This window comes from Martes martes, assembly GCF_963455335.1.
Source record: "Martes martes genome assembly, chromosome: 8".
Classification (NCBI taxonomy): domain Eukaryota; kingdom Metazoa; phylum Chordata; class Mammalia; order Carnivora; family Mustelidae; genus Martes; species Martes martes.
Genome location: NC_137895.1, coordinates 51,806,345 through 51,819,213, shown reverse-complemented (window position 1 = coordinate 51,819,213; position 12,869 = coordinate 51,806,345). Strand labels below are relative to the sequence as shown.

Here is a 12,869-nt window from a genome sequence, read left to right as displayed (position 1 = left end):
ATTGTCCCAGGACAAACACCAGGTGTGGTCAAGGGTGTGTATACCAGGGGACCCTGTGCACTGTTGGTGGGAATGGAAATTGGTGCAGCCACTGTGACAAACGCTGTGGAGTTTCCAGAAAAAATTAATAGAACTACCACATGACCTGGTAATTGCTCTACTGAGTATTTCTTAGGCAAACACAAAAACACTCCCTCCAAAAGAGAGATGCACTGCGTTGTTCATGGCAGCATTATTCACAATAACCATACATGGAAACATCGACCTTGGGAGCCTTATGCTAAGTAACTCAGACACAGAAAGACAAACACCAGAGACTCTCATGGACATTCCACATGGGAAAAAAAAATACTGACCGAATAAGTAATGAGAATAGATGGGTGGTTCCAGATTCAGGGATGGTGGGGGGAAACAGGTGAAGGTAGTCAAAGGTGCCATGTTTGAGTGATAAAATCCACAAGTCACGGGTGCCTGGGTGGCTCAGTGGGTTAAAAGCCTCTGCCTTCAGCTCAGGTCATGATCTCGGGGTCCTGGGATCGAGTCCCGCATCGGGCTCTCTGCTTGGCGGGAGCCTGCTTCCCCCTCTCTCTCTGCCTGCCTCTCTGCTTACTTGTGATCTCTGCCTGTCAAGTGAATAAATAAAATCTTTAAAAAAAAAAAAATTCACAAGTCATGGAAAGTTCTGTGTAGCATGGAGACGAAAGCTAACCCTGCAGGATGGGGTACTGGCTCCCCTGCTACTTCAAAGGACAGTTTTCCTAGGAAACCTTTCACAGCAGAAAAGCTGTAAACAAAAAAAGGAATGACCATTCATTTCTACAGAAAAATGAATGAGCATGATCGGACACCAAAAGTTCCTTCTCTTGGGCTCTTCTTAGGCCTCAGGACACAACATCCTAACGGATGCCCCAAATAAATGGAGATAAAGCACAGCAGATGCTCACAGACACAATTCAAAGTGCTGGTGGCTGGACGCAGAGAACAGAGCCCAGGAAGGAGCTGGTTGGGGTACACGCCACCTCTGCAATGGTTTCCCACAAAACAGATGCTGAACGCAATGCCCACTTTTTGACTTTTTTCACAAGAGAGAAATCCTCTTCAGGTTTCTCCTTGCTACTGGAGCTCGGTAATAACATAGATCTTTCCAAAAAAGCCAAGTGTCTTACCATGAACTTTGAGAAAAGTGGGGAAGACTTGAACTTGAAAGTTGCTGGAGGGGTAGAAGTTCAGAGTTCTCCCAGACACAAACATCAGCAAGTCCACTGTGAAAGGCACCTTCCTCAGCAGGTGGAACATGGACTACCTCCTACCCCCAGAAACCTCCTTCACCTCACTCGGGACAACCCACAAGAGCTCAGAGTTACCTCAATTCCTCTTTTCTCCCATTTCCAATATCAAATCCATCAGCAAGTCCTGTGAGCTCCATCTTCAATAGGTACCCAGAATAGCACTAACCCCTCCTTCCAAGGCTGCCTGCCTTGTCCACACTGGAGCCCATCTCTTGCCTGAATTCCTGGAAATGCTTCATCATTGACCTCCATTCACTATCCTCAACCCTGTGTCATCTGTTCTCAACACTGTAGCCAGGATGGCCCAGTGAAACAGGGTCCCATGGGGTCACAGCCCTGCAATGGCTTTCTGTCATCCTACTGTCACCTCTCTAAGGTCATGTCCTAAGCTGTCTCCTGTGGCCACAGGGCTTGCTGCTCCTGGACATATGTGCTATGCTCCTGCCCCAGGGCCTTTGCATATGCGTTCCCTTCCATTTATAAGTCCCTTGGTATGATATCGCTCACCTTCCTTAGAAGTTGACTCAAGCACCACCTTCCTAGCAAAGTCCCACCTGGCCCCTATGTGAATATCAAGTACCACTGCCATCCCCCCTTCAGCACCCCAGCCCTGTCTCCTGCTTTCTATTTCCAGAGCAGTTATCCCAGTCATCAGGCCATCTTGGCAAGGGGGTAATGGAGCCCTACTTGGATGGTTTCACCACGGACTCCCTCCAATTTCCTAATCCAGAGCCCTGGGGGAAAAGGTGATCAGAGCTCTTGCACAGCTAGGATGTCCAGAACAATGGATCCCCCCATCCACTTGCACATGAAACCTGAAACCAGACACCTTCCTCGATTCCAGGTGAGCACACACACGTCCTCCCCTTGCCTGATGTGCTCATCTGAGAAAGCTGAGCAGAGAAGCATCCCAGGGTCCAAATCTCCCTCTGGCCAAGGTCCTGGGAAACAGACATCTCTCCTCCCTGCATCAGCCAACTGTGACTGACGTCCAGCATCCTCCCATGCTGGGGCAGAATGCTGTACCTGTCCCTCTCTCCTGGAACGTCATCACAAACCAGGCTTTGCTGCACACTTTTCAGGAAGGAACCTGCAGCTGCAGCAGCAGGCCACCCAGGTTTGGTCTCAGTCTCACATGTCAAGCCCTATGTGGAACTAGAGCTTCAAGGAGACTGATGTGCCATGTGGCCTTGGAACCTCATGGCAGGAGCTGAGATTTCAGTTCCAAATGAAAACCGGCCTCTTGCACACAGCACAGGAAAGGATTTTTCAGGGGTGTAACTCTGGAAGAAGTGCTTCTGAGGGCGAATTCACAGGCATAAGTCAGAGGACACCTGCAGTGCCTCATGGGAGGAAGCAAGGGGCACACTGGGCAAGAAGCCATAATGCTGCCTGTGGGCTGCTTCCCACCAAGCCCCCTGCTGAGACAAGGGCTGGAGAACCAAACAGGAAGCGAGTTTCCTATCACATCTGCAGCAGGAGGGCTGGCTGGAGAGCAGAGCCCTGTCCCTAGAGCAAGCTGGCCTGTGCATCAAGAGCAAAGGCCCACCACCACAGCCTCACAGTCTCCCAGCTCTCTGATCTGACTCCCCTGCCAGGCTCACACCTGCTTACACGGTGACTCCTAACACCCAGAGACTGCTTTCCTCCCCAGTGCAATGCTGCTCACAGAGAAGCAAAATCCAGTATCAGAAACATATTTAGCATTCAAAAGGCAGGAATGAGTCCGTTTAGGCAGATCAGCCGAGCGATTCTGTGTGCGGGAAAGTCGGACCACATCCGCCCTGAACACCAAAGCTTCCAAGTCCAAGCTTCAAACCCTCATTCACTGGGCATGAGCACCACGTCAGCATGAACACTGCTCTTTCAAATCACTTGTCTCCCATTCCTTCAAATCAGAAACCAAGCTCCAGGCCTCACCCTATTTTCCCTTCAGAGAAGTCAGGAAAAGGATAGAATAAAACACTACGTGGGCACAGCACAATTCTATCCAAATAGAATTCTGTGTTCTTTCTCATACGGGCAGCCTGACATCACCCATACCAATGAGAGGCACCAAAAGTTCAGTCCTCATAGATATGGTTGAGCTTTTGTTTTTCCTTTTGATATTTGGATTTCAAAATCAATGTCTATATTGTTTTGTTAAAATAACAAGAGTCATAATGACGTGGTCACGTAAAGGTCTGGGTCTCCATAACCAGACAACATGGCTCTCGTTCAGATAAGGAGGAAGACACAACCTCTTCCCAGGAAGCAAAGCCCACACCCTCAGGGATCCTGACATGCCTCACAGATGATGAGCTCGTTTGCTCCATGGAGCTGTCCGAGTGCAGAGGATTCAGGCCCCCTCCAGGGCTCATTCTGTTTTCTTCATCAGTTCCCCAGTTCTAGTCCCAAGGGACTCACTGGGTCAGGTTTCAGGGCCCAGGATGGGCCACCAAGTAAGCACCCCCCCCACCCCTGGGAAGAGTAGATGTTCTCTGGGAGCACAATGAGCCCCTCCCTGAACTACTCAACAACCTACACTCCTTCTCCATTTGTCCTCCTCACAAAGGCCACTGGACCCTGTTAGAGCCCCATGCCTGTGCTTTACTTTAAAAAATATTTTCTAATATTAGAGTGTGTTTCACGGAAGAGAAAAACATGAACACCCACAAAGAATTCTTTTAATATTTCAGGAGAGTTGTTTCCCATTGTTTAATTAAAAGAGGAAATAAAAATGCACAGATAGCCCCTTCCACTAGCAGGTACGACTCACTGCAGTGACTTAGAGGAGAACAGGAAATACGAGAGGAACAGATGTTCTGATGACCCATCACTTCCATCATCTAGGTTGTGAGACTCCACGAACGCTCAAAGAAAGAAGCCCAAACCAACGTCTTGGCTGGCAACGCAGAGAAGTCTGAACTGGAGGGACGGGGACAGACGAAGAGCTCGTGTGTGTTAGCTGAGGCCAGTGGCACAGAAGAAGGGGCTCTGCCAGCTCACCGCCCAGGCCTCACCTGTCCTCAGCCAGGACCATGCTCATAGCCCTGACCTGGCACAACTGTCACATGGGAGACACACAACCATCCTTGGAGCCAGCCCTGCTCACACCCTCCTGCAGAATGCACTCCGCTCTTCTCTGGGACCCCGTCAGCTCTCCCCAGACCTGGAACTCCCCTGTCTGCTGCAACACTCCAGGATTCCCAACTCTTGCCAAAATGACACTGGCCCAAGGCTTTGATAAATGTGTCGTATTTCTCTCAATTCATCTTCCTTCCTGGGCAAACTGTAAGTCACACATCAATAGAACATGAACATGATCTGAGTCTTTCATTGTAGACTTCTGAGGACTCCTTATGCAACAAAATAACATAGCCTACGATTGGGGTTATAAAACTATTATTTACAGAATAATACAGCCCAAATCACCTCATTGTTGCTCTTCATTAGCCCAAAAGTTTCTGTGTAAAAAGTCTTTCCATAGGGGCACCTGGGTGGCTCAGTGGATTAAAGCCTCTGCCTTCGGCTCAGGTCATGATCCCAGGGTCCTGGGATCGAGCCCCACATCAGGCTCTCTGCTCAGCGGGAGCCTGCTTCCCCCTCTTTCTGCCTGCCTCTCTGCCTACTTGTGATCTCTTTCTGTCAAATAAATAAATAAAATCTTTTTAAAAAAAAATCCTTTCCATAGATATTACCTTCCAGCAATTTCATGAGGAGAAACAAACTCTGTGGGATAAGCTGACTCACCCAGCGTCAGGCAAGCAGTTCCAGAATTCACCTCAGGGCTCCTGAAGTCCACCAAGCCCCTTGAGGCCATCAGTGTGCCTCTATCCAGGAGAATTCCCAAAGAATCTCCTCTGACTCCACCACCAAAGAAACTACAGAGAAAGCATGGCACATCAAAATATCTAGATGATACATTTAGTCAAACGAGAAAGTCAAGTTTTAAATGGTAAAAGCCTACTTTGAATAATTTTGAATTTTCCCTCTACCTTAATTGGAACTCTTGTGATGAAACACTAATCAGTTATGAAACATCACCTCTGACAAATGACAAGACATCATCCATGTCTCTATCTGGCCACAAAAAGGCACCTAAGACTTGATGGTGGCCTAGGACCATACCCCATGCCCAAGTGAATAAACGCTGTTAGACGAAGGATCAAATTATATGGTAAAAACACACAAAGAGTAAATCTCATCTTCCTTCTCTGATACAAGTGATTTCCTAGGAAACAGATATTCAGATTACATTTTGTAAGCAGTAAATGAACAGAGAAAATGGTATTCCCTGCGATGTTCTTTTTTTTTTTTTTTAAGATTTTATTTATTTATTTGACAGAGAGAGCTCACAAGTAGGCAGAGAGGCAGGCAGAGAGAGTGAGAGGGAAGCAGGCTCCCCGCTGAGCAGAGAGCCCGACTCAGGACTCAATCCCAGGACCCTGAGATCATGACCTGAGCCGAAGGCAGTGGCTTAACCCACTGAGCCACCCAGGTGCCCTCCCTGCGGGGAAACTGAGTAACTCTTGCCCCAAATCCAGAATGCTGACAGCTACTCAAGTGTTTTTGTTTTTGTTTTTTTTAAGATTTTATGTATTTATTTATCAGAGAGAGAGAGAGAGAAAGCACAAACAGGCAGAGGCAGAGAGAGAAGCAGGTTCTCCAATGAGCAAGGAGCCCCACACGGGACTTGATCCCAGGAAGCTCATGACCTGAGCCAAAGGCAGCTGCTTAACAGACTGAACCACTCAGGCATCCTAGCTACTTAAGTTTTACTTGGTGGCTCAACTAGAGAAAAGAGAAAAGCCTGGGAGGTTTTAGTTTAAAAGTCTTCCCTCCAGTCCTGACACATAAGTGACATTGTGCCCAATGTACCTGCTGCTTTCTCGGAACACTGAGGTCCTGTGACAAGCTGCATGACTGACTCAGACACTGTTGTTCAAAACGTTGGGTCTCGTGGAGCCCGATCAGAGAAGAGTTGTCAGCTGGGGATAAGAAGGCCTCTCTGACCTAAGGCCGGCACACCTGCTTCTGTTCCTGGGAGAAGGGAAAACATAGACTTGTTTTCTTCTTTTCTTTTCTTTCTTTTTTTTTCTTTTTTAGAAACACATACTTGTTTCTTAAGTAGTAATTATCAACATTCTAAAGTAGACCAAGACTTTGTCTTTTTTGGAAAAAAGAAATTATCCTTCCAAAGGAACACCTCAACTCACCTGTCCCTCATGCAACTTGAGTGGGGTCTGATTTCCTCCAGCTTCCAGGCCCCCACCTGGTGGGCACTCCTGCAGGATCCTGACAGCCCATTACCACCATCCCCTGGGACACGGGGCACAATGCTAAAATTGGGGGATGGCCCTGGGGCTGTTACCGCCACACATTTGTCGGGGGTGGGGGGAGGCGGGGACAGGAACCTGGAGGACCCTAAAGTGCGATCCTGACAGCCCATTACCACCAACCCCGCAGAAAGGTCGCAAAATGTTGAAGCTGGGGAACTGTTCTGGGGCTTGTTAGCTCCACACGTGTGGAGGGGTGGGGAACAGGGAAAACTCTGCTGAACTGGGGGTGCTGCTCAAGGTCCATTACCTGCACTGTGCCAGGGGATGGGAGGCACCCCACTGAAGTTGGGGACTGTGGGCTGTCTTTACATGCAGTCTTCCTGGGGAACGTGGGAAATCCTGAAATGTATACAACCATCCCACAAAAGCTCGGGTGAGCAGGCGCCCTGGAATCCAGAGGTCTGGGGGAGACGGACAGTTGATGGACATCAGGCAGAAGAGACTTTCAAGGGAAAAAGAAAACCCATCTGAGTCCCCACGATGAACTCGCTTCATGCGCCCTTCGAGGACTCTACCCTGGGGACCCCCACGCCAGCGCAGAGCCCGCACTCACCAAAGCAGGACACCAGCCCAGGATCTCTTCCAGCTCCCCTGTGCCTGCTCCGCCTCTGCAAGCTGAGCTAGCTCTGGGTCCGCCCACAGATGACATAGCTCCACCCCCACATTCTCATTGGTCGGGGAGGGTGGTACCCTAAACCCATTGGATGCTGCACCTGCCTGTACCAGGCAACCCGCCCTTACATCGGCACCTCCCGGGTTTTGCCCTTACACTCTGGGAGGCAACGCCTCCTCGCTGGAACACCTGGCTCTGCGGGGCAGCCATGGGCAGGTCGTGGGCAGGGCTCCCCTCCCGCAGACATCTGGCCCCTTTCGGAGACCCCTCCGGCTGCAGTCCACCCTCAGAACCCTGTGCCTTCGGTTCCTGCACGAGCCCTGCCTGCAGAGCTGTTCCTGGCTCCTGGCAAGTCTGCTGTTCTCAGACCTTCCCTGGCTTGGGCTTTAGGAAATGCAATGGTTGGGGCGCCTGGGTGGCTTGGTCATTAAGCCTCTGCCTTCAGCTCAGGTCATGATCCCAGGGTACTCTGATGAACCGGCATCTGGCTCCCAGCTCAGCGGGAGGCCTGCTTCTCCCTCTCCCACTCCTCCTGCTTGTGTTCCCTCTCTCGCTGTGTCTCTGTCAAATAAAATCTTAGGGGAAAAAAAAAAAAGGAAATGCAATGGTTTCCCACATTTCCAAGGCAACTTTAAGACCCAAAAAGTAATACTCTAAGCTGGAGGAGCTTCACCTTCTGGTCTCACCCGTGGAGTGGATAGTGCTTCTCAGACCTTCCGAGCATCCTAGGATGAGCCCATTTGTGTTGGAATATATATACATATGCTTGGTTCTGCAAGGAAGCTCTGGGATGAAGAACAACCGCCCTTCTGTGCTGTTGGAGTAGTGAACCAGGAACATTGACTTTTCACTTAAAAAGAAAACATATTGTTATTGTTGACAGCAAAGGAACAAACCACTTTAAACATTTTGGAGAGAAAAGAAGAGAGTTTTATTCAAACCCAAGTCAAGACAGCTGCCTGGGAGACACAATCTTCACAAGGAAGGGAGTGCTCACGGGGAGGAACATTTGGGGCAGGTTTCTATATTTGGTCTGTTTTGTTTTATATACAGAGTGACACATCATCATGAGGAAGAACATCCCAGAAAGTTACAGACTTTTTCTTTCTTATGTTTTCAGTATGTGCAAGTCAGTATGACTTTAATCTTATGGGAGCAGGAGAGGTCCTTTTGTTTTTCTTATCTTTATGTTTGTAATAGCATTTTGGGGGGGGGGTCTCTTTTTCTTCCCAAAGGAGATATACAACATGTGCTTGGGGCAGAAATAGGGCCCATGCTCTAAGGTTTTGCCCAGTCATTTTGAGCTTGGCAAAATATTAAAGGATAGCTTCCCTGGGAGCCCAGGATCCAAGCCCATGGCTGGTAAAAGACAAAAATTTCCATTACCATTCTAATTACTACCAAAGAGAGGAACTTGAGACAAAAGCATCTTTAACAATCCTAATAAGAAATCAAAATGATGTCTACAGAAGGCTACTTGTTCCATGGTCAACACAGGTAACAGAGGTTTTCACAGAAGCTGGGCTCCTCCCTTTCTCCTACCCAAATCTCTGAAGCACACAGATAATTTAAAGTCAGAATTTTAGAACCTCCCAACAACTTAGAGATGTCTGGCACCATTCTCTTGGACTACAGAATAAAACAGAGTAGCTTGGGGCACCTGGGTGGCTCAGTGGGTTAAAGCCTCTGCCTTCGGCTCGGGTCATGATCCCAGGGTCCTGGGATCGAGCCCCACATCTGGCTCTCTGCTAGGCAGGGAGCCTGCTTCCCTTCCTCTCTCTACCTACTTGTGATCTTTCTCTCTGTCAAATAAATAAATAAAATCTTTAAAAAAAAAAAAAGAGTACCTCATTGTCACAACACTAATCAAAACATGAAGTCCCCCTAAAGCTTGGATATACTGTCTTAGTTCTTTCCCTGCAGATTTCAACTAATGTAAGTCATGGTCATACCATATAAACACTATGATGGTTGGGAAGTAAGTAATTGTGGGTAAGGGAATAGTTTGTTAAAGTTTATAAGCATTGTCTCACTTTGTAGAAGAAGATGAGCTGAGTGTTTTTAAGTACAATTTCAGACCTGTCTTCCAGCACACTCTGAACATACCAGAACCTGAATCATTTTTTAAAAAAATAGTTTGGGGACACCTGGGTGCCTCAGTTGGTTAAGCCGCTGCCTTCGGCTCAGGTCACGGTCCTGGGGTCCCGGGATCGAGTCCCGCATCAGGTTCCTTGCTCGGTAGGGAGCCTGCTTCTCTCGTTGCCTCTGCCTGCCTCTCTGCCTGCTTGTGTGTACTCTCTCTCTCTGGCAAATAAATAAAATCTTAAAAAAAAAATAAATAGTTCGTTCAGTAACTTTAATATCATAAAAATATTATAATGTCTCTATTCCTAGGGATCTTTGCATATCTTACTCAGAGGTCCTCCATGCTTAATGATCATGATGGGCAGAGGTAAAAAGGCCAGCTGAATTCATTCCAGTTGACCCCATAACAAGAAAATCCTCAGACTTGAGATGTCTCCAGATCGAGAAGACCAGAGATAAGAAGGAAATAGTACCGTGTATGGAATAACAAGGGATTTGGAGTCAGTTTGGGGATCCCACTTAGGTTTCTGACACTCAAATCCTCTGTGACTTGAATCATCTCTGAGCCCTGTCTAGCCATCTAGAAAATGTGACTAATAATATCTACATCATTGTTTGGAGGTTTAAGAGGGAAAATTCCACAAAGATGTGTGTGATGGCTCTCAAGAGCAGGTGCTCAGGAAGCCATGATTACTATTGGGGTCTATTTCATTTCCAGAGGAAAGAACACGGTTGAATCCATGTTTCTAAGAGATGACTCAAGATGATTTTCAAGCCTTAAGGAAGGTCAAGAGCCTGTTATTGTGTCATATTTCACTCAGAAAGCATGCTGTTGGACTGGTGAGGACAATACAATAGCACCATCATCACTAGGGGTGTGGAGCTTTCCATTTCCATGCAGCCATATTGTCCCCGTTAGCTCAGAGCCTCCGGCGTGGGCAGGGGGCACCATCACCACCAGGAGTAGGGAGTTTCCCATTTCCATATGGCCACGTTGTCCCTCTTAGCTCAGGGCTACCAAAAAGGGCAGCTGTGTGGGGACCACAAGCCAAGGCTGCCAGGTGTGGCTGGGGCAGGCAGAACTCTGACTTAAGGCTCAACTCCTGTCTAGATAAGCATACTGCTCTTCGCAGACAGAGTGCCATTGTCTGCAAGCTCTGATGTAGGAGGGGTTGAAAATTTCCCTTGTGATTCCCTCTCTGGCCCTTAGGATATGCAGCAAAGTTACATTTAATTTTTAAACATTGAGGGACTTCCTGGTTTTCTTTTCATTGTGACTATGGTTCAATTCTCCTGTGGTCTAAGAATATAATCTAGTTAACTTCAGGCTTTAAAATGTGTAGACTTGCTTCATGGCCCAACATTTCATCTACTTGGGTAAACACCTCGGACCACTTGTAAATAATGTATTCTGTACTTAATGTGTAATGCTCCATATATGTCAATTAGGTCACATTTGTTACGAATGTTTCATCTGCTTTTTCTATCAGATATTGAGAAAGGTATATTAAAATCTTCAAACAATGCTACTCTAGTCAACAATGCACTGGAAAATCTACCAAGTGTTATAAGGCGAGAAATACAAAAAGAATAAGAATTGAGGGGATAATTGTGACTATTCACAGATCATATGAGGGTGTACATAGAAAATATAAAATCATCTATAAATACACTATTAGAATTAAAAATGAAAAACTTGCAAATCTTAGAACCAAGAAAGCAATCCAGAAAGCAGCGCAGGGGAAGAGATTTCTAATGGATGGAGGGAGGAGCATCAGAATAATGTCTGCTTGTCCACAGAGACCTGGCAAGCCAGAAAGGGCTGGGAAGACATATTCAGGATACTAAATGAGAAGAACATGCAGCCAAGGATACCATATCCAGCAAGGCTGTCATTCAAAGAAAAAATAATACCTATTCTTGTGAAGCTGTTTCAAAAAATAGAAACAGAAGGAAAATTACCACGATCCCAAAACCAGGCAAAGACCCCATCAAAAAGGAGAATTACAGAGCAACATCCCTAATGAACATGGGTGCCAAAATACTCAACAAGATCCTAGCCAATAGGATCCAACAACATATTAAAAGGTTTATCCATCATGACCAACTGGAATTTATTCCTGGGATGCAAGTGTGTGGTTCAACATTGACAAATCAATCAACATGACAGAGCACATTAATAAAAGAAGAGACAAGAACCATAGGATCCTCTCAATTAATGCAGAAAAAGCATTTGACAAAATACAGCACCCTTTCCTGATTAAAACTCTTCAGAAAGTAGGGATAGAGGGGACATTCCTCAGTTTCATAAAAACCATCTATGAAAAGCCCACAGCGAATATCATTTTCAATGAGGAAAAGATGAGGGCTTTATCCTTAAGAGCAGGAACACAACAGGGATGCCTACTCTCACCACTATTGTTCAGCATATAGTACTAGAAGTCCTAGCCTCAGAAATCAGACTACAAAAAGAAATAAAAGGCATTCAAATTGGCAAAGAAGTCCAACTCTCTTCCCAGATGACATAATACTTTATGTGGAAAACGCGAGACTTCACTCCCAAATTACAAGAACTCAGGGCAGTTTGCATTTCTGTAGATCCTCTGGAGCTAGAATGCCCCAGGGCCCCCAGGGGTCCAGGGTCAGGCCCAGCGCACACCCTGATGCTGCCCTGTTGGAACCCCTGACAAGCCTCCTGATCCCTTCCTCCAGAGACACCCCTTACCCCCTGACAACTCCAGCCTGCTTCTTGGAACTCCCATTCCCCTTTCTGACCCCATGGTTCACGTTTCCCATCACTGCCCTCATAGAGAGTACATTGAACTACTTCCTATTCTGTCACTTAAATGTTTTTTGTCGTGTTTGCTGTGAAGCGGTACCTTGCATCATCTACACTGATGTAAAATTCCTTGTCGCATTGTGTGACTTTGCTGTGCCATCACAGTGTCATGGGGCTAGTGTCCTGGGCAAGGTCCTCACTAAGCCGGCTCAGTGGTGGCTGTGAAGGCCTGAGCCAGGCACTGCTATTTGTGTGCAAGTAAGGCAGCACAGCTAAAACCTTGGTTTGGACTCAGAATTGTTCATGGCCCCTCAGCCACATCAGATAGCCTAGGGCTCAGCCTGAAGACACTGGCTAGTCCAGTGTTGCCCTGGGGAATCTCCATGAACACATTGTGTCCAGTGGGGGAAATCCATAGGAGCGGGGACGATGGGAGTCAGAACTCCTGAGATAGAATCCGTCTTGGAGACTGCCCAGAACTTCCTAGGAGTTAATTCCATAGTCTAGGATGAATCAGTTCATCTAAAAACATTCCCTCACTTGAGGAAGGATGAGCCTCAAGCTCCGAGGAAGGGACTCTCCTAGGTCGTCTTGGAAATCAGCGAAAGAGCCAGACTGAGATGGGAGATGACCTCCAGCATGATCCCCCAGAGTGGCTTGAGCTAGAGCCACAATCACCCATTGATCCTTCCTGGACTCCCAGACTCTCCTGGGACTCTTCATGGGGCATATTCTGGGAACAAAGGTCATGTCAGGGCCACAGAAACCTCTGACACTGGTTC

The 12,869-nt window shown here is 47.3% G+C and overlaps 1 long non-coding RNA gene across 1 annotated transcript in view; it reads right to left on the bottom strand.

Moving 5' to 3' along the window:
• LOC308347851 overlaps positions 1-7,214 on the bottom strand; it is a 66,761-nt gene extending 59,547 nt beyond the window's left edge. Inside the window, exons 1-2 of the long non-coding RNA XR_013967286.1 lie at positions 7,164-7,214; positions 6,150-6,311 (exon numbers count right to left, since the gene is read on the bottom strand). This is a non-coding gene — a long non-coding RNA (uncharacterized lncRNA). The remainder of the gene's footprint in view (positions 1-6,149; positions 6,312-7,163) is intronic.
• Positions 7,215-12,869: the final 5,655 nt, after the last annotated feature.